Source organism: Pristiophorus japonicus, chromosome 4 (assembly GCF_044704955.1).
Source record: "Pristiophorus japonicus isolate sPriJap1 chromosome 4, sPriJap1.hap1, whole genome shotgun sequence".
NCBI classification, from domain to species: domain Eukaryota; kingdom Metazoa; phylum Chordata; class Chondrichthyes; family Pristiophoridae; genus Pristiophorus; species Pristiophorus japonicus.
The window spans coordinates 73900750-73920488 of NC_091980.1; the positions used below are offsets into that span (position 1 = coordinate 73900750).

General features: G+C 45.2%; 1 long non-coding RNA gene across 1 annotated transcript in view; it reads right to left on the reverse strand.

Annotated features, from left to right (window-relative positions):
• Positions 1-11782: 11782 nt before the first annotated feature.
• Positions 11783-19739, reverse strand: part of LOC139262091 (uncharacterized) — an 83549-nt gene continuing 75592 nt past the window's right edge. Inside the window, exon 3 of the long non-coding RNA XR_011592886.1 lies at positions 11783-13256. This is a non-coding gene — a long non-coding RNA (uncharacterized lncRNA). The remainder of the gene's footprint in view (positions 13257-19739) is intronic.

The following is a 19739-nucleotide window of genomic DNA, read 5'->3' on the forward strand; positions in this document are numbered from 1 at the left end:
ACCCGGCAAGTACTGTAAATAGAATGGCGCCTTTCAAAGGCAGAACTGTTGAATGTGAATCTGCCCAGGGCAGAGCGCACAGTTACCTGAGTCCTTTAACTCAGAGTCCGTTGAGGGGTGCAAACATAAGTCGAGTAGCACCATGCTGGCGTTGTGGAGGTAATCACAGGGCTCATCAATGTCAGTTCAGAGACTATGTGTGCAAAGGCTGCAGCACAAAGGGCCACCTCCAGCGAATGTGCAAAAGAGCTGTGATTCATCACGTGGAAGAGGAGTCAGCAGATGGCTGTGAATCCAGCGCGGATTACGAGGAGATGGCTAGAGAGGCAGCTCAATCCCAGGACGAAGTGTATGGAGTATATACCTGCACCACAAATTGTCCTCCAGTGATAATGGAAGTCGAGATAAATGGCATTCCAGTCTTCATGGAAGTGGACACGGGGGCGAGTCAATCAGTAATGAGCCAGGAAGCCTTTGAGAGGCTATGGAATGATTAAGCTGAACAACCAAAGCTGGTCCCGGTTCAGGCAAAGCTGTGCACCTACAACAAGGAACTGATATTAGTTGTTGGTAGTGCGGATGTAAGTGTATCCCATGATGGCGCGGTGCACAATTTACCATTGTGGATTGTTTCAGGTGATGGACCAACGCTACTTGGAAGAAGATGGATGGGGAAGATTCATTGGAACTGGGAAGACTTCATCCCTCCAGCGATCGGCGTCCCCCATGCTCAGAGGCAGAGCAAGCCCCCACCTTCGGTTGGACCAGGCACCGGAGAGCAGATCCACACAGCCCCCGAGGCACAGACCATTCATCACGACTGGGTGGCGATGATCCAGCAGAGATGACCCGAACACACCTTCCCGCTTTCAGTGGCAGGACTCCTGGGGAGGAAGATTGGATCCAAGGGCGCCTTCCCAGCTTCAGTGGCAGAATTCCTGGGAAAGAAGATCGACATCATGGACAGGGAAAAGATGGCGTCCAAACCATGAGGTGTAGCGCTAATGGAGCAACGACACGTGGTTCCATGCAAGGAAGACGATTGGAGTAAAAGTAGTAAGGCCATTTTAAAGGTTGCCAGCAACCCGCCATTTTTGAATGAACTGCTTGAAATTGGTAACCAATGTAAAAGTCCAGCTGTAAAGAGCAAAATGTTGTTGAGCGATGTTGGGTGCAAATTGCAATCAGCCAATGTAGCGGGCGAACACCTAATGGTCGTATATAGGTCCAGCAGGCTACCCAATGTTGTAGCCTGTGTCCCCGGGACCAGAACGATGAATCATAAAGTGTCCCCACAGCTGACAGAAGTAGACAAGCCGCAGAGTAAATAATCCCCGGAGAGCAGAGACACCGGTAGCGATACCCTGCCGCAGATTGGTTTAACATTGCAGGCACCCGATGGCATGAACCGCCATGGGCCAGAAACAGTAAACTGCGCCTATGTTTGCAGTCGGCTACCGCCGCCCACCACCTGGGTGGAAAAGGCACAGCCCATAAACCACTCGCCACCACGGCAATGCCCAAGAGCGAAGGGTCACCTGCAACGGCTCCTCCGAATGGGACCTGGACCAGCCAGGATCCCAAACTAGAGAGTGCTCATAATGGTGCCCCCAAAGAAAGCGAGTCAGCCGTCCCCTGCAAATTGCTAGACAAGACAAGGCAGCCCCACCGTCGCATAGACGAGACACTCACTCGCTCAGACCGCTTCCCAGGGAGCAGCAGTGACACTGTGCAAATGAAAAGGACAGGGAGGTCACAGACACATCAGTTGTCTTTCAGCCTGCCTGACACTAGAAGTAACGGCAAGAGCCCTGAGCTCCGGCAACTCGAGCAAAATAAGTTCACCTCGCCCACAGACCCACGAGCATGGGGCGCTGCGCCGCCACCAGACAACCCGGATCTCATCCGGCCGTGCTGGAACAAGACAGTCCTTGTGATATACCTGTACTGATCATGTAAATGTACCACACAAAAAGAAAAGCAAATGTAATCCACCCAACAAATGTACCAAGATGTAAATGTAAAACCCATGTGATGAACTTGAATGCAAATTGCATGTAACGGGCTATTAACATGATCTCTGTTTGGGGGGAGAATGGAGTAGTCATGGACTCACAACCAGAAACCATGGGATCTCCACTGGCAACAAATCTCACTACCAACCCACCCAAGCTAGAAGTAACCCTCCAATGATCAACCAGGAATAGCAAAGCCCAGGACACCGTCAATGTACGAGTCAATTTGCATTAACGACTTGGGAGAAAGTGATGTCAGGTATGTAGACTATGTATACTAACTGTATAGTCACATAAGGTGTGCCACCAGAGGGCATTGCCGTGGGAGACCTGAGGGTCACCTGCATAGGTGTGCAGGACCCAGTATAAAAGACTGGCCACCATGCTTATGCCTCACTCTGGAGTTACAATAAATGGGACTAAGGTTACAACAGCTCAAATACAATACTAGACCTCGTGGAGTCATTTATAAGAGTATTAAAGACATAACAGCTTTAATCCAGTGACTGATCGAGCACAGCGCCGTCTACAAGGCATCTGTGACATCTATGAGCGAATATGTTGAATGCATAAGTATAAGGCAAGAATTATGAATTAGATATAAATCAAGTCCAGCAGATGAAATAAAGATTGGGAAATAGAGATGGGATTAAGACGGAGAGATAAAAGAAACAGATAGAAAAAGTAAAACATTATCTTAATTTAAAAAAAAATCTCCAACACTAATTAAATTCTGATGGAATGAGACTCCACACTTGTAAAATTAAATTTGCAGAGCCAGCGAGGTTGTTTGACATTAATTATGACTGATTACTCTATTAAAATTTCACTTCCACCTGAATGCACCAGCCCTAACTTTTTCTGGCATGTTTAATGGGTAACTAATGGGTAAGTACCGTAGTTTCATGCCCTTACGTTGATTTCGATGCCAAACCTATCGGCTAGGTACTGTTATAGCGCAGCCTGTGAAGGAGCAGAGTAACTCGGACAGCAACTTCCAGATTTCTGTGTTTAACTGCGCATGTGCGTATTCCAGATGTTGCTGTCTGATATGCTCCACAGGAATGGTGAATGCTGTTAGCCTCATCATTATTCTCAACCCAAAGTCCAAGCCAAAATGTGGCCCTCACAGCTCCATGTTATGTATCTAAGCCTCCTGCAAAATCAAACAGCTTGGACACTTCTAGTATATGTCAAATGTAAGGGTCTCTGGCCTCTCACTATGCAGATGGAGTGTGAAACCTAGAAACTAAATTTTCTGATGTCTGAATTTCCTAGTGTCAAGGCAGCCCTTTGGAAGAAGGAAATCAAATACTCCAAATCATGCCGACTGTAAGTTGGAGGCCACACTGAGGGAATCCCAGTTTTTGTATCCATGTAAACTATAGTTTAGTTTTGGTGTCGGTCTTGGCTCAGAGTCAGAAGATTGTGGGTTGAAGTCCGATTCCAGAGATGGGAGCACTGCACTGTCAGAGTGCCATCTTTCGGATGAGACGTTTGCCCATCTGCCCTCTCAGATGGACATAAAAGATCCCATGGACTGTTCGAAGAAGAACAGGTCTAGCCAATATTTATCCCTCAATCAACATCACTAAAACAGATTATTTGGTCATTAACTCATTGCTGTTTGTGGAACCTTGTTGTGACAAATTGACTGTCGCATTTTCTGACATTACAACGTTGACTACAATTCAAAAGTAATTAATTGGCTGTAAAGCACTTTGGGACATAATGAGGTAATGAAATGGGGCTATATAAAGCATCAGCACCTGACCACATTGCTGCCTGGGGTGCCAGGGATGGCCTCACCATGGCCAGATTTACTTCTCCTGACGCTGTACATCCTGGCTACCACCTGATGCGCCAGGCTGGTACCATCCCACACCAACACCATAAAGCATCTCTACAATGCGCAGGCCATTCCTTTCACACTCGTCACCATAGCAGGGGGTACTCTTATGTCCCACCACTCTTTCTTTGTTGATGATCCTCCTCCAGCTCTACAGCTCCTTCACATTACTCCTTTCTTGGCCTGCCCACCACCAGGGCAAAATACTGTCCAATAGCCAATCTCTCCCTCCTACTTCTGGTCATTGGGGAGCTACAACAAAGGCTGCTGGTCCTGCTGAGTCTGGAGTCCTGTCTGTATTCAGCCAGTCACTGATGCCTCAGAAAGCCATGTTGCGGGTCACTGAGCAACACATAGATTTTCCTTTAACTAAATGTGTGCTACATGACAGACAGTTGTGCTCAATTGTTATCCTATTAACTGGTTGATAAGCTGTGTTAGCTGCTTACTGTCCTGTTGTGCTGTCTCTGAACAGAGCAGTTTTTGTTAAGTGCTTAACTCAGTCAATGGCTTATTAATCTTTTTTCTCTGCATTCCCTTGTGATGTATGGCTATTTTTAATATAAATTAATTTATTTAGATCAATGCTCTGCTGCTGTAACTCTTTGGTTTCATTTATTTCAGACCCAGTAGAATTTACAATTTAAAATATTACTAGTTAATGGTTGAATACTTGGACTTTTAATAGAATTTGAATGATTTCCTGTATTGCTATTTTTTCCCTTTACTGGAAATTTTTCTATTCATGGCTATAAAAACTAGACCACAGCACCTCCGAAGTAAATGTACGGGATGGAATTCCCTCCCTGTACCCTTCCGTGTTTCCACCTCCCTCTCCTCATTTAAGACCCTTCTTAAAACCCACCTCTTTGATCAAGCATTTGATCAGCCTTTCTAAGATCTCCTTTTGGTTAAGTGACAGTTTTGTCTGATTACCCTCTGTGAAGCTGTTCAGCACATTCTACGTTAAAGGTGCTATATAAATGAAAGTTGTTGTGGTGGTCTGTTGTGAAGTTTATCTTTGCAGCCCAGGAAGGGCCTAGGTTCAATCTTATGTTGAGTTAGCTGACCTCAGCTGATGCGATGGTAATGGCAGCACAATTGGTCTCAGTGCTACAGGGCAAGGAACACCAGCAATCAACCACAAGACCTATTCCCTGGTGCAAGAGGTCTGACTTAAAAGTGATGATTGGAAGACTTGGGTCCATAATTCCAATATTTTTGTTGCAAAAACAGTGTGCTTTCGGCATAGGGGACTTGAATATGGGGCATAAGTCAGATACACCAGTTACACCTGTTCGATAATACAGTTCTGATCGAACTGGCTGCTGCCAGAAGGTGCAGTCACCCCACAAAGTGGTGCATGTATCCAAATAACCAGCTAATGAGGGCAAAAGCTGCTTTCGTATTTACATCCGAATTGCATTTAAGTAAAGCGTGTAGAAAAGAGGGGAAAATTACCTGCATGACTTGTCAAACCAGGAAGTGCTTGAGTTCACAAGCTCTGAAGGGTCGGAATTCCGTACCATTGTTTTGGAGGCGATGTCACCGTCTGAGTGCTGATTTTACCGTCAGGCATTAGATGCAGCTTCAAACTGCCAAATTCAGTTTTTACGCCCAAAGATGAGAGAGCAGCGCTAAAAAGTGGCGTTGCACACTGATCCTTGAACGGGAGCGCAGGAGACTGACTGAATATTGCAATGGGAGGCTGCCGCCATGCTAGCTGAAAAATTGGAAGAAAATGGAAGAAAGAAAAAACACCTCAAAGTTCTCCAACAGACACTCAAACTTTCCCACAGTTCCAACTAATGAAAAGAAGATGAAATAAATAAAGAAAAAAACTTACCTTGATCTCTGGGTGAATATGCCCAAGCACTGCGATGTTCCCTCCACTTTTCCCAGCCTTGCCATTAGGTGTCCGTACAAACCAAATATCGTGGGAGCGACGCCAAGGGGGCATTGCATGTTGGATGACGTGGGTGGTGTTAGACGGCGCAGCATTACCTCTTGGCGCCTCTACCAAAGAGCCGTGGGTGCTGCTTAACACCGTTAGTAGGCCTTTGCCACCCGTTAGCTGCCTAGCACCGGTGCTAATGGATGGCCTAATAAAGGGAACTTTGACCCCTGAATGTCCACAAAGTTTGTCTGTGGGCTTCTCCGGGACCCACAAGGAAATTCGTGGCCTGCCCTGCCCCAGACTCACCACCCCCCACCCCACCCCTTCCATCAGCCGGGGTCCAATGGTAGCACTTTTGCCTCTGAGTCAGAAAGTTGTGAGTTCTAGTCCTACTCCAGAGACTTGAGCACATAATCTAGGCTGGCACTGCAGTGCAGTAGTGAGGGAGTGCTGCACCGTCAGAGGTGCCGACTTTCAGACGAGACGTTAAATTGAGTCCTCATCTGCCCTCTCAGGTGGATGTAAAAGATCCCATTGCACTATGCAAAGAAGAGCAGAGGAGTTCTCCATGGTGTCCTGGCCAATATTTATTCCTCCACCAACATCACTAAAACAGATTATCTGGTGATTATCTCATTGCTGCTTGTGGGACCTTGCAGTGCGCAAATTAGCCGTTGCATCCTACATTACAGCAGTGACTACATGTCAAAAGTATATCATTGGGTATAAAGTGCTTTGGGACGTCCTGAGGTCATAAAAGTTGCTATATAAATGCAAGTCTTGCTTTTCTTTATAAAGATAAACGTTTGTTCTGTCCTCAATGGGGGATGTTTACTCATGTGTGCACATCATATATCCATATGGATGGAGCATTCTGGATAGGTGGAATGGGAATAATTTGAGCAATGCATCCCTGTAATGGAGAAGTTTTAAATTTGGATCCTGACCATTGACCTAATGCAACAGCTAAAGTGAGAGAACCTGTGTTTATTAACTTTCAGAGGTACACTGCAACATGAAAACATTTTGAGATATTTGTCATGAAAGATGCTATATAACTGCATGTAACAGTGCAGTATTTTCAGTGATGATAAATGACATACAAGGCCGGTATATGGGGTTGGAGTAAAAGACAGAATGCTTTGGAGAATTTTCCACACATGGGGGTGCTGCTTTACCTTTTCCACATTCATCCACTTTTCACTAAAATATAAACCCAATTTCATTCTAACCCATGACTAACTTCTAGAACATTAGGTGTGGAAGTTTGATTAAGCACGTTTGCATTCATGAATTATCTATTGGTTTCTTTATATATTTTTAATTATGCATTGCAGGAATGATGTTGGAACAATGTCAAATAGCAGAGGCTGAGTGAAGAGGAACAAGACTGATCTGAGCTGCCGAATTGTCTCTTACTTGTTTACATTGTACAGCTGAGTTGTGTTTCAATGGTGTGTTTTAATAGTCACTGACAGGATTATGGTTGGCTACCACAGAATCATTGAATACCAGTCATTATCAAGTCTGGGATGTGTGTGACCTGGAGATCATTCTCATTGGTGTGTGACATTGGCAGAGGCCTGTACAGCAGTGCCACACTATAGAGGACAACAGAAGGACATCAGCCTCAGTAATCTTCTGGTTAGATTTCTAGTCACCATCAGGGTTAAAGGCCATGACAAAGCTGTGCAAGTTACATAGATATAATGTTCATAAAAGGACAAGCAACAGATTCAGTTCAAAGGTCAACCACAATATGTAAAAGAAGTGATTCTTTCCTTTATTTCAACTATTTTCTCTTTCATTTCTTTTCTTTATTTGGTGCATTATCCTTTCTTTTTCTCAGATTTGCCAGGTGACAGATTAGAGCTTTGGTAATGTTTTTACCAGTGAAATTGCTACCCATTTATTTGTTTCATTCAGAGAAACAAGCACAGACATCCTGTGAAATCACAGTACTATTTTGTTGCACAGTACTTAAGAGAAGGTGTGTTAGTACTGTGGGCTGTTGTTACAGTTAAACAGGTTAGGAGCCACTCATTTGTAGGGATCAAGGTAGCTTAGCAGTGTGCCTCACTTTGACTCAATCATGGAGTTATTGATAGTCTTACTTCCAAAGAGAGGAGTCTTGTAAGTTTCGGTTGTTTCCCCTTGTGAGTTTGAGGGACACAGTCAAACAGAACAAAGCTTCTGTTGGCTTGTAACAGTAATTAAAACTCAGGGCAGTCTGGATATGACTGTGTGCACGTCCACTAGTACTGTCCTGAAATAGCAATCAGAGTTCCGTACGGACATTAGAACATAAGAATATAAGAAATAGGAGCAGGAGTAGGCCATTCGGCCCCTCGAGCCTGTTCCACCATTCAATAAAATAATGGCTGATCTTCTACCTCAACTCCAATTTCCTGCACTATCCCCATAATCCCTTGATTCCCTTAATATCCAAAAATCTATCAATTTCTGCCTTGCATATACTCAACAACTGAGCCTCCACAGCCCTCTGGGGTAGAGAATTCCAAAGATGTACCACCCTCTAAGTGAAGAAATGTCTCCTCATCTCAGTCCTAAATGGCCGACCCCTTACTCTGAGACTGTGACCCCTGGTTCTAGAGTCCCCAGCCAGGGGAAACATCCTCATTGCATCTAACCTGTCAAGCCCTGTAAGAATTGTGTATGTTTCCTCTCATTCTTCTAAACCCTAGCGAATACAGGCCTAGTTTACTCAATCTCTCCTCATAAGATAATCCTCCCATCCCAGGAATCAATCTGGTGAACCTTCATTGCACTCCCTCTATGGCAAGTATATCCTTCCTCAGTTAAGTAGACCAAAACTGTAGAAGAAGAAGAAGAAGAAGAAAGAAATATTGCATTTATATAGCTCCTTTCATGGCCACCAGATGTCTCAAAGCGCTTTACAGCCAATGATGTAGTTTTGGAGTGTAGTCACTGTTGTAATGTAGGGAAATGCTGCAGCCAATTTGCGCACAGCAAACTCCCACAAACAGCAATGTGCTTTTGTTATGTTGATTGAAGGATTAATATTGGCCAGGACACTGGGAATAACTCCCCTGCTCTTCTTCGAAATCATGCCATGGGATCTTTTACGTCCACCTAAGAGAGCTGACAGGACCTCGGTTTAATGTCTCATCAGAAAGACGGCAACTCCGATAGTACAGCACTCCCTCAGCATTGCACTGGAGTGTCAGCCTAGATTTATGTGCTCAAGTCCCTGGAGTGGAACTTGAACCCACAATCTTCTGACTCAAAGTCGAGTACACAATACTCCAGGTGTGGTCTCATCAGGGCGCTATATAATTGCAGTAAGACATCTTGGAGGTGAAATTGCGTTACGCTCTGTTTGTGAAAAGTGGTCCGCTTACCATTGTGATACAGGCCAACCAGACACTTGTTTAACACAGGTTTTCTATTTGTCTTTGAAGGTGAGACTGGTGGCCAGATTGTGGGTAGAATCTACCCCATTGGGGGAGGGTGGAGATGATGAAAGTTCCATTCTATATGAAATGAGATTGTTGGTATATATTGAGCTTATGATGCAAGAGCTGAACGTATATTGAATGCACAACAAGAGGACCTGCAATAGTAGCAGCTACTTTTTTTACAGTGGGTTTTCAGATTCTGCACTCTATAAATGCTGGTCAAAAAATGGCAATAACCCATGGTGGATTATTATGTAGCACTTCAGTTGCTGGTTAGCCATCATTATGTCATCCGGAAGCCCATGTGTTTCTGAGTGACATTACTGCAATTGAATTGCACGTCCAGCATAATCTGACCATTTGGTTCCAGATCACTGTTGAGGTTAAAGGCCAAAGCAAAGCTTTAACTGTTACAGACAGCAATACTCTGGGAGGTTTCCAATATTTACTCATGCAAAGGGCTTTTGTTAAACTTGTTTCTGTTAATTCTGCACAAAGACCTAGCCTGAATTTTCCTGCCAGTATTAAAATTAGAAAATCCAGACTAGTGTATTATGTGCTGACATCAGTACCATATTTTTCATGTTCATGTACAACTGGTCTTGGCTTTCCAGCCCTGTGCCGTTGGTTTCCCATTGGATCTGGGTTGAAGATGGCCAGGAATATACTTGGCAAGCTGCTCTGCTACGTCCCTGCCTCCCGCCAACCATTTCTCCGGAGAGTAATCCTGATAATCTCAAATCATAGAATCATAGAATAGTATAGCACAGAAAGAGGCCATATACCCCATCGAACCTGTGCTGGCTCATTCGAAAAGCAATCCAATTTAGTCCCAGTCCCCGCTCTTTCACCATATCCCTGCAATTTTTCTCCTTCAAGTATTTATCCAATTCCCTTTTGAAGGCTACTATTGAATCTGTATCCACTATCCTGTTAGGCAGTGCATTCCAAATCCTAACCACTTGTTGCGTAAAAAAGTTTTTCCTCATGTTGCCTCTGTTTCTTTTGCCAGTCACCTTAAACTTGTCCCCTCTGGTTATTGACCCTTCAGCCATTGGAAACAGTTTCTCTTCATTTACTCTATCTAAACCATTCATGATATTTTAAATCCTCTATCAAATCTCCTTTTAGCCTTCGCTGCTCCAAAGAGAACAACCCAGCTTCTCCAGTCTATCCACGTAACTGTAATCACTCATCTCTGGATCCATTCTAGTAAATCTCTTCCATACTCTCTCCAAAGCCTTTACGTCCTTCCTAAGGTGTAGTGCCCAGAATTGGACACAATACTCCAGCTGGGACCAACTAGTGTTTTATATAGGTAACTAAATGTGCCCACCCATAAGCACATCCCAGGTTAATGAGGGAAGCACAGCCTGCACCAGATCTCCCATCATTCGCACTGTTCCAGTGCTGGATGCTGGAGCCTTTTATTAGGAGCATGTTACCATAGACTAGCACTGACTTTCTTGGCTCAGTTATAGCACTCTCACTTCTGAGTCAAACACCACTCCAGAGACTTGAACACATAATTTAGACTAACACTTCGGCTGGAATTTTACTAGCGTTGAGAGGGCAGGATCGGAGGCGGGTCAGGTGTCAAAACAGAAATGATTGACAGTGGGTCGGGAGCTCGCTCCTTCAACTCCAGGAGAGCCTGGATGCAGCCATGCACCTCTGTGCAATGCTTGTCAGTGTTTGCAGCACCTCAATGAAATAGAATGCTGACAGCACAACTGTCAAAATCAATGTGGACATGGCCCCTTTAAGGAAACTGGCTGATGACGCGTCATCAAATGATGTCATCAAACCCGCTTCCTTTTAATTGGCTTAGAACGTCGCTGAGCGGGCTTAACAAGCCCCATTAAGATAAAATCACTTCGAGAGAGCGGGCAGCAGCCAGGAGCAGGCCGGGACCTCGCTTCAGACTTTGGCCACCCCGGACTCGCCTCGGTTCGTGAAATCATGGCCTTCATTGCAATACTCAGGGAGCGCTACATTGTCGGAACTTCTGTCTTTTGGATATGTCATCATACCGACATCCCAACTACCCTCTCAGGTGGACATCAAAGTTCCCATGGCACTATTTCAAAAGAAGAGCAGGAAGGTTCTCCTCCTGTCCTATATTTATCCTTCAATCAACATCACTAAAATAGATTATCTGGGCATTTATTTCATTTCTGTTTGTGGAATCTTGCTGTGTGCAAAGTGGCATGTTTTCCTTACATTATAATAGTGGCTGCACTCATTCCCCATTATCATTAAATGTTATCTTAATGATCATTCATTATATTCCACAATTTCATGACATAACATTTTAACCCTTCATAAACTTTACTATAATTAATGACGGGCTGATAGAAAATCCCATTCTGCCATTAAATAAATAATTATGAATGGTTTGTGGCTCATAAGTTGAAAATCCTCAGCTATTGCTCCAAAGTGGCATGTGATTAATGATGTGGGTACCTCTCACCTTTGACACTATCAGCTCCCTTGGAAGGCAATTCTCTGATTTAATATTTTTTTCAAGTGAAACTATATAGCTTGTTGATTCACTTTCAATTTTAATCAAACCGCACTTTGAACTCTTTTATTAATGAAGAGGCAGAATAATTCTGATATTGACGAAGGATCAAGAGAAATGACAACAAAGCAGCATTGCTGGTCTCAAACACAAGTTGGGAACCTAAATAGAGCATTTTTTCCCCAGAGTGACTGCTGCCAACGAATCGAAACCTACCGGAAGCAGAATGCTTCTGCGCGTAACTGTCAGATCCCAAATTTAAAAAATAACGTTCACCACAACAGACTTGGATCTGAGAAATACTGAAGCACATCACTAATAATGTTACATTAACGTTAGAGATTCCCTCATTTTGGGAAGTCCGGCGACAACAAACAAAATAAAACACTGGAACTGATTCGTTGGCAGCAGTCGCGCCTTCTTTCTTTATTCATCCATGGGATGTGTGCGTCGCTGGCAAGGCCAGCAGTTATTGCCCATCCCTAATTGTCGTTGAGGAGGCAGTGGTGAGCTGCCTTCTTGAAACCACTGCAGTACGTGTGTTGAAGGTATTCCACAGTGCTGTTAGGGAGGGAGTTCCAAGATTTTGACCCAGTGAAGATGGAGCAGTGATATATTTCCAAGTCAGGACGTTTTGTAACTTGGATAGGAACTTGCTGGTAGTGGTGTTCCATGTGCCTGCTGCCCTTGTCCTTTTAGGTGGTAGAGGTCGCGGGCTTTGGAAGTGCTGTCGAAGAAGCCGTGGCGAGTTGTTGCAGTGCATCTTATAGGTGGTACACACTGCAGCCATGGTGTGCCAGTGGTGGGGGAAGTGAATGTTTAGGGTGGTGGATGGGGTGCCAATCAAATGGGCTGCTTTGTCCTGGATGATGTTGAGCTTCTTGAGTATCGTTGGACCTGCACTCATCCAGGCAAGTGGAGAGTATTCCATCATATGCCAGCTTGTGTCTTGTAGATGGTGGAAAGGCTTTGGGGAGTTAGGAGGTGAGTCACTTGCCGCAGAATACCCAGCCTCTTACCTGCTCTTGTAGCCACAGTATTTATGTGGCTGGTCCAGTTAAGTTTCTGGTCAATGGTGACCCTCAGGATATTGATGGTGGAGGATTCGGTGATGGTTTTGCCGTTGAATTTCATAGGGCGGTGGTTAGACTCCCTCTTGTTGGAGATAGTCATTGCCTGGCACTTGTGTGGCATGAATATTACTTGCCACTTATCATCCCAAGCCTGCATGCCATCCAGGTCTTGCTGCATGCGGGCATGGACTGCTTCATTATCTGAGGAGTTGCGAATGGCACTGTGCAATCATCATCGAACATTCCCACTTGTGCCCTTATGATGGAGGGAAGGTCATTGATGAAGCAGCTGAAGATGGTTGGGCCTAGGACACTACCATGGGGAATTCCTGCAGCAATGTCCTGGAGCTAAGATGATCAACCTCCAACAACTACAACCATCTTCCTTTGTGCTAGGTATGACTCCAGCCAGTGCATCTCTTCCCTTGTGAGATCCAAAGAAGTACATCTGATCCTGACTGTAACACAACAAGATAGTAAATCATACAAGATCAAGGCAATACGGCATTCATCTTCTGATGAACATAAGAACATAAGAATTAGGAGCAGCAGTAGGCCATTTGGCCCCTCGATCCTGCTCCACCATTCAATAAGATCACGGTTGATCTTCTACTTCAACTCCACTTTCCTGCACAGTTCCCATATCCTTGATTCTCTTAATATCCAAAAATCGATCAATCTCTGTCTTGTCAATGAAGATCATTGGACTCTGTGGTAGTTACTGCAATGAAGAGCTTTATTTTATACCAGGTGCTATTATTTTATCAGTGATTCATTTTGAGCCCAAAGCCCAGAAATTACTGTTGGTGATATTAGCGGATGAACACTTAGCATGTTTGTATGACCTTCTCTTTGGTGTTTTAACAGAGATACTAACCCATTTAATAAAGTGGACAGAATAATATCAGATTAATATCACTAAAATAATTTCCGGGTTTAAAAAAGCATAGTGGTCAAGGAATCAATGAATATGTAAGCTTTGTTCATAATAGATTACCACAGTATACATAAAGAACAAAAAAACCTGCTTCTTTTACAACCTCAGGACATCCCAAAGGGCTTCACAGCCAAGTAAGTACTTTTGAAATGTAGTCACTGATGTAATGTAGCGAAACATGATTCAATATTCTGGTTTTCTGTCCAGCTTTGTGAATTATAACGTCTCATATGTGTACACATCAGAAAATGTTTGAAAACTTCTGAAAAGTCTAAAAAAATGCTGAGAAATGCACAAAATCAATTGGGTCTTCTATAGTTAATTTATGGGATTTATTTTATCGGAAACTTCATTTTAAAATTGCACCTACACCCACTGCCTCTTAGATTACATCTCGTACTTCCCATCTGCAGTGCATTCAGGAGTCAGATCAACAACCTTAATTATACTATCACTTTAGCACTGATGCATACCAATATTATTTTGCATCAGCACTAAAGTGGCAGTACAAATGCACTCAAATATTGGTGATTTTCTGAATCCCTCCATACAAACTGTTGAGGGCACAAACCTCGTTATGCAAGTCCAGCAAAGCCCCTTCAATCTGCCATTCAGCCTCATTTTTTTCTTTCCAATTTTCTCCTCTCCTTCTTTTAATGCCCTGACTATAGTGATTAGAGTGCATTAGGCATCCTCCAAATGAGGTCATTATTGGACATGGCTGTGATTCCCTTCAGTGAAATGACACTGCCTAGGTAACATATGAAGAATGACATTTGGTAAAGTATCAGAGAGTCTGGTGCCAGTGAGCCTAGTGTTTGTGCTTCTGAATCATCACCTTCTGAAGAAGTGAGAGGGAAAATGAGAAGGGCAAAAAAAGAAAAAGTTAGTAAATTATTTCTTGATTGACAGTACCCGTACTATTATGTTGCACTTTCTGTTCAAAAGATGTGTGTGTATTACATGTGAGCACTCATGATATGCAGTACTAGTTACTGAGATCAGTGAATGTGTGTGTTATATGTGGTATGCTATTTAAGCAAAACAACACTACCTCTGCACTCCACAGATTTCTATATAAGGAGTATCGTGTTGCCTATTGTAAGTGTGTCTCCAAACTGGTTGGGTATTTTTGTCCTTTTACCCTGACACAAGCAGAGAATCCTTTTCCCCAACACCAGTAATTCAAAGGTCGTAAACTTGATGATATGAGGAGTGGAGGAGAAGCTGCTCGGGTCTTTAGAGATGTATGAAAATCTCCATGAAGACTTCCTCAGTTTGATATTTCAATCAAAATTTTAATCCTGTTAAAAATCATAAACCCACTGAAAATGATAAATGCATTCAGACTGGTATACTGGTTCAGAAATATATAAACGTGTTTAGAATGATATACCAAATGATTTACTGGAAGGCTGTTTCCAGTGGGGTTGCGAAGGGCTCAGTACTTGGTCCCTTCCTTTTTGTGATATGTATCACTTAGACTTCAATGTAGGGGGGATGATTAAGGTTTGCAGATGATACAAAAATTGGCCGTGTGATTGATAGTGTGAAAAAAAGCTGTAGACTGCAGGAAAATATCAATGGGCTGGTCAGGTAGGCAGAAAAGTGGCAAATGGAATTCAATCTGGAGAAGTGTGAGGTAATGCAGAGTGATCTGCACAGAGTGTCTTAACCAGAGTGTACTTAATAGAGTGTTTTACTTGGAAAGAGTGGGAATTTCTGAGTGGGAATTCGGAGGAGGGGGAAGGACCTAATTGGAGGAAGTTTCAGCGACGGAGGAACCTTTGACGCTTTCCAAAAAAAACAAGGTCAACAGGTAGGTGATTGGTTGGTGAGTATTGAGGAGTGCCCTTAACTCCATCTCGCAGCATGCTAGCCGCCACCATCTCAGCAAAAACCCCAGCCCTGCACGAGGTAGAAAAGGACGTCCATCAACTCAAGAACAACAAGGCATCAGGAGCAGATGAAATCCCCGCTGAGGCGCTAAAGTATGGCGGAGAAGCACTATTGGCACGAATGCATGGCCTCATCTCTTATCTGGAAGGGGGAGAGCATGCCAGGAGATCTCAGAGATGCCATAATCGTGAACGTCTTCAAAAAAGGGGACAAGTCCGACTGCGGCAACTACAGAGGAATCTCCCAGCTGTCGGCCACTAGGAAAGTCATTGCAAGAATCCTCCCCAATCGTCTTTCCCCTGTGGCTGAAGTGCTCCTCCCAGAGTCACAATGCGGATTCCGTCCACTAAGGGATAAACGGACATGATCTTCACCGCGCGCCAACAACAAGAGAAATGCAGGGAACAGCACCAACTGTTGCACGTGGCCTTCTTTCGACCTCACAAAAGCCTTTGACACTGTCAACTGTGAGGGACTATGGAGCGTCCTCCTCCGTTTTGGCTGCCCCCAAAAGTTTGTCACCATCCTCTGCCTGCTCCACGACGACATGCAAGCCATGGTCCTGACCAATGGATCCACCACAGACCCAATCCAAGTCCGGACCGGGGTCAAGCAGGGCTGCGTCATTGCGCCAACGCTCTTCTTGATCTTCCTTGCTGCAATGCTCCATCTCACACTCGACAAGCTCCCTGCTGGAGTGGAACTAAACAATAGAGCCAATGGGAACCTGTTCGACCTTCGTCACCTCTAGGCTAGATCCAAGGTCGTCCCATCCTCCATGATCGACAGACAGTACGCGTATGACACTTGCGTCTGCGCACATTCAGAGGCTGAACTCCAAGCTATCGTCAACATCTTCACCGAGACATAGGAAAGCATGGGCCTTACACTAAACAGCCATAAGACAAAGGTCCTCCACCAATCTGACCCCGTCACACAGCACTGCCCCCCCGGCCATTAAAATCCAGGCGCGGGCCTCAACAACGTGGACCATTTTCCATACCTCGGGAGCCTACTATCAGCAAGATGACAAGGTCCAACACCGGCTCCAGTGCGCTAGCGCAGCCTTCGGTCAACTGAAAAAGAGAGTGTTTGAAGACCATGCCCTCAAATTTGGCACCAAGTTTATGGTCTACAGGGCTGTGGCTCCGAGACGTAGACCATATACAGTAGACACCTCAAAGCGCTGGAGAAGTACTAGCACTGGCTCTGCAAATCCACTGGGAGGACAGGCGCACCAATGTCAGTGTTCTCGCTCAGGCCAACATCCCTAGCATCGAAGCACTGACCACACTCGACCAGCTCCGTTGGGCGGGCCACATCGTCCGCATACCTGACACAAGACTCCCAAAGCAAATGCTCTACTCGGAACTCCTACACGACAAGCGAGCCACAGGTGGGCAGAGGAAACGTTTCAAGGACACCCTCAAAGCCTCCTTGATAAAGTGCAACATCCCCACTGGCACGTGGGAATCACTGGCCCAGACCACCCTAAGTGGAGGAAGCGCATCTGGGAGGGTGTTAAGCACCTCGAGTCTTGTAGCCGAGAGCATGCAGAAATCAAGTGTAGACAACAGAAGGAGCATGCGGCAAACCAGACTCCCCATCCGCCCTTTCCTTCAACCACTGTCTGTCCCACCTGTGACAGAGACTGTAATACCCGTATTGGACTGTACAGTCACCTGAGAACTTCCTTTTAGAGTGGAAGCAAGTCTTCCTCGATTTCGAGAAACTACCTATGATGATTGAGGATTTTTTTCCTCTCTTTTCTCACAAACCTAGGCCTGTGGTTTAAACGGGAAACTATAAAATACTGTATTAAACTTGTAGCTTAACTAATTAATATAATTATAAATAATCATTGAATAAAGACTTTAACAAATTAAATAAATGAAATAAGGCTAGACTAAAATATGGCAGAGCAGCTTGTGTGTCTGGACTGCAGTATGTACAGTATAATATTAGGCGGTCCCTCATGTCAAAGATGACCCACTTTCACACCAAAAAGGGATGAATTCACACATGTTTCAATGAGGGACCTGACATTCCAGGTTCCAAACTACATCCTGAAGGGTGAAAAAAGCTTGCGAGTAAACTTTTTTAATGTGGAGTGGCCATTGCACACCAGCCACCACACGGGCTTGACAGAGCAAGGTCTTGGCCCAGTGGCAACGGTTAACCAAGACGACTGGACAGACATAGTGCGCACACATACTCTTACTGTCCATAGATGGCAGTGTGGGCTGGCCGGTGCTGCACCTTCCCTGAGCCCTGACCCCACTGTTGTTATACACTGTGCCGCTCCTGGCCCTGTGCCTCGCTGTTGGGCTCTTCATCGCCGACCTCGCCGCTCCTCAACTCTGACCTCACCGCTCCTGGGCCACGACCCCGCCATTCCTCGACTCCAGCCCTGCTGCTCCTGGACCACGACCTCGCCGCTCGTGGACTCCGACCTCTCCTCCAAACTCGCCACTTCTCGACTCCAACCTCGCCTCTCCTGGGCCCCGAATTCTCACATCTCCTGGGCCCCGATCACGCCTCTCCTGGGCCCCAATCATGCTGCTCCCATATGTAGTAGTTTGTGGACAGCGAGACTGTCCTGAGCAAATGTCTGCAGGAGATGTCTCCATCTCGAATCTCTCCAGCTCAGGGTCAATGAGCTGGAGTGCGAGTTGGAGACACTCCGACACATAAGGGAGGGGATGGAATTTCTGGCCAGTTTTATCCAGAATACAGTCACACCCCAGATGAAAACACAAGTTCAGGAAAGGGAGGATGTGATTGTTAGCGAGCCGGGTAGCGGGGATTTAGGAGAGGTTGAGAAGGAGGTGTCGCAGACACTGGTCCTGTCCAACAGGTACAATGTACTCACTACCTGTGAGGACAAAGAGACAGACTGCAGGGAGGACAGCCACAATGCAGACTAAGGCACCATGGCTCAGAAGGCTGGCCAAGGGGAGTGAAAAGCAGAATAGAAATATAGGGGACCCTATAATTAGGGGGATAGATAGCGTGCTCTTCAGCCAAGAATGAGAATCCCGAGGGGTGTGATGCCTACCCGGTGCTGGGGTAAGGGATATCTCACGGCGACTGGAGAAGAACTTGGAAAGAGAGGGTGTACATCCAGTTGTCGTGGTCTATGTTGGAACAAACAGTATAGGTAGGAATAGGGAGGAGGTCCTGCTGAAATAGTATCAGGAGTTACGCTCTAAACTAAAAAGCAGAACCTCGAGGGTAATAATTTCTGGGTTATTGCCCAATCTACGTGTAAATTGGCATAGAAGCAGACAGATCAGGAGAACTAACATGTGGCTAAAGGGCTGGTGTGGGAAAGAGAGGTTCCTTTTCATGGAACACTGGCACCAGTTCTGGGACAGGAAGGAACTGTACCAATAGGTCGGGTTCCACCTGAACCGGGTTGGGACCCGTGCCCTAACGGAATGGGTAAACAGGGAGGTGGCAACAGCTTTAAACTAGTAAGATGGGGGAGGGATCTACAAGAAACACAATTAGCCTAAATATACAGAAAACAGGAAAAGGGAGCATAGGAAAGAATAAAGTAAGGGAGGACAGTGATGGCAAGGGAATAAATAGAGTTATAGAACAGGAGTCTAAAAAGATGGTTAAACATAAAGTGAGAGAAAATCCTATTAAAAATTAGTTAAATTCTGTCTTCTTCTTAGGCAGGTCTTCAGAGTCGAGGATGACTTGCTTCCACACTAAAAATGAGTTCTCAGGTGACTGCTGAGTCCAATGCGGGACCTACAATCTCTGCCACAGATGGGACAGACGGTGGTTGAAGGAATTGGTGGGTGGGGTGCTTAGGTTGCCGTGAGCTCCTTCTGCTGTCTACGCTTGGCTTTAGCTTGCTTCCGGCAAAGAGACTCGAGGTGTTCGGCCCCCTCCCGGATGCTTTTCCTTCATTTTGAGCGGCCTTGGGCCAGGGATTCCCAGGTGTCGGTGGGGAGGTTGCACTTTTTCAAGGGTGTCCTTGAAGCGTTTCCTCTGCCCACTTTGTCATGTATGTAACCTTCATGTAACAACACTGCAATACTGCATATACTTGAGAAATGCACACCTTGACCACAGCGGGTGAACTTGTGGG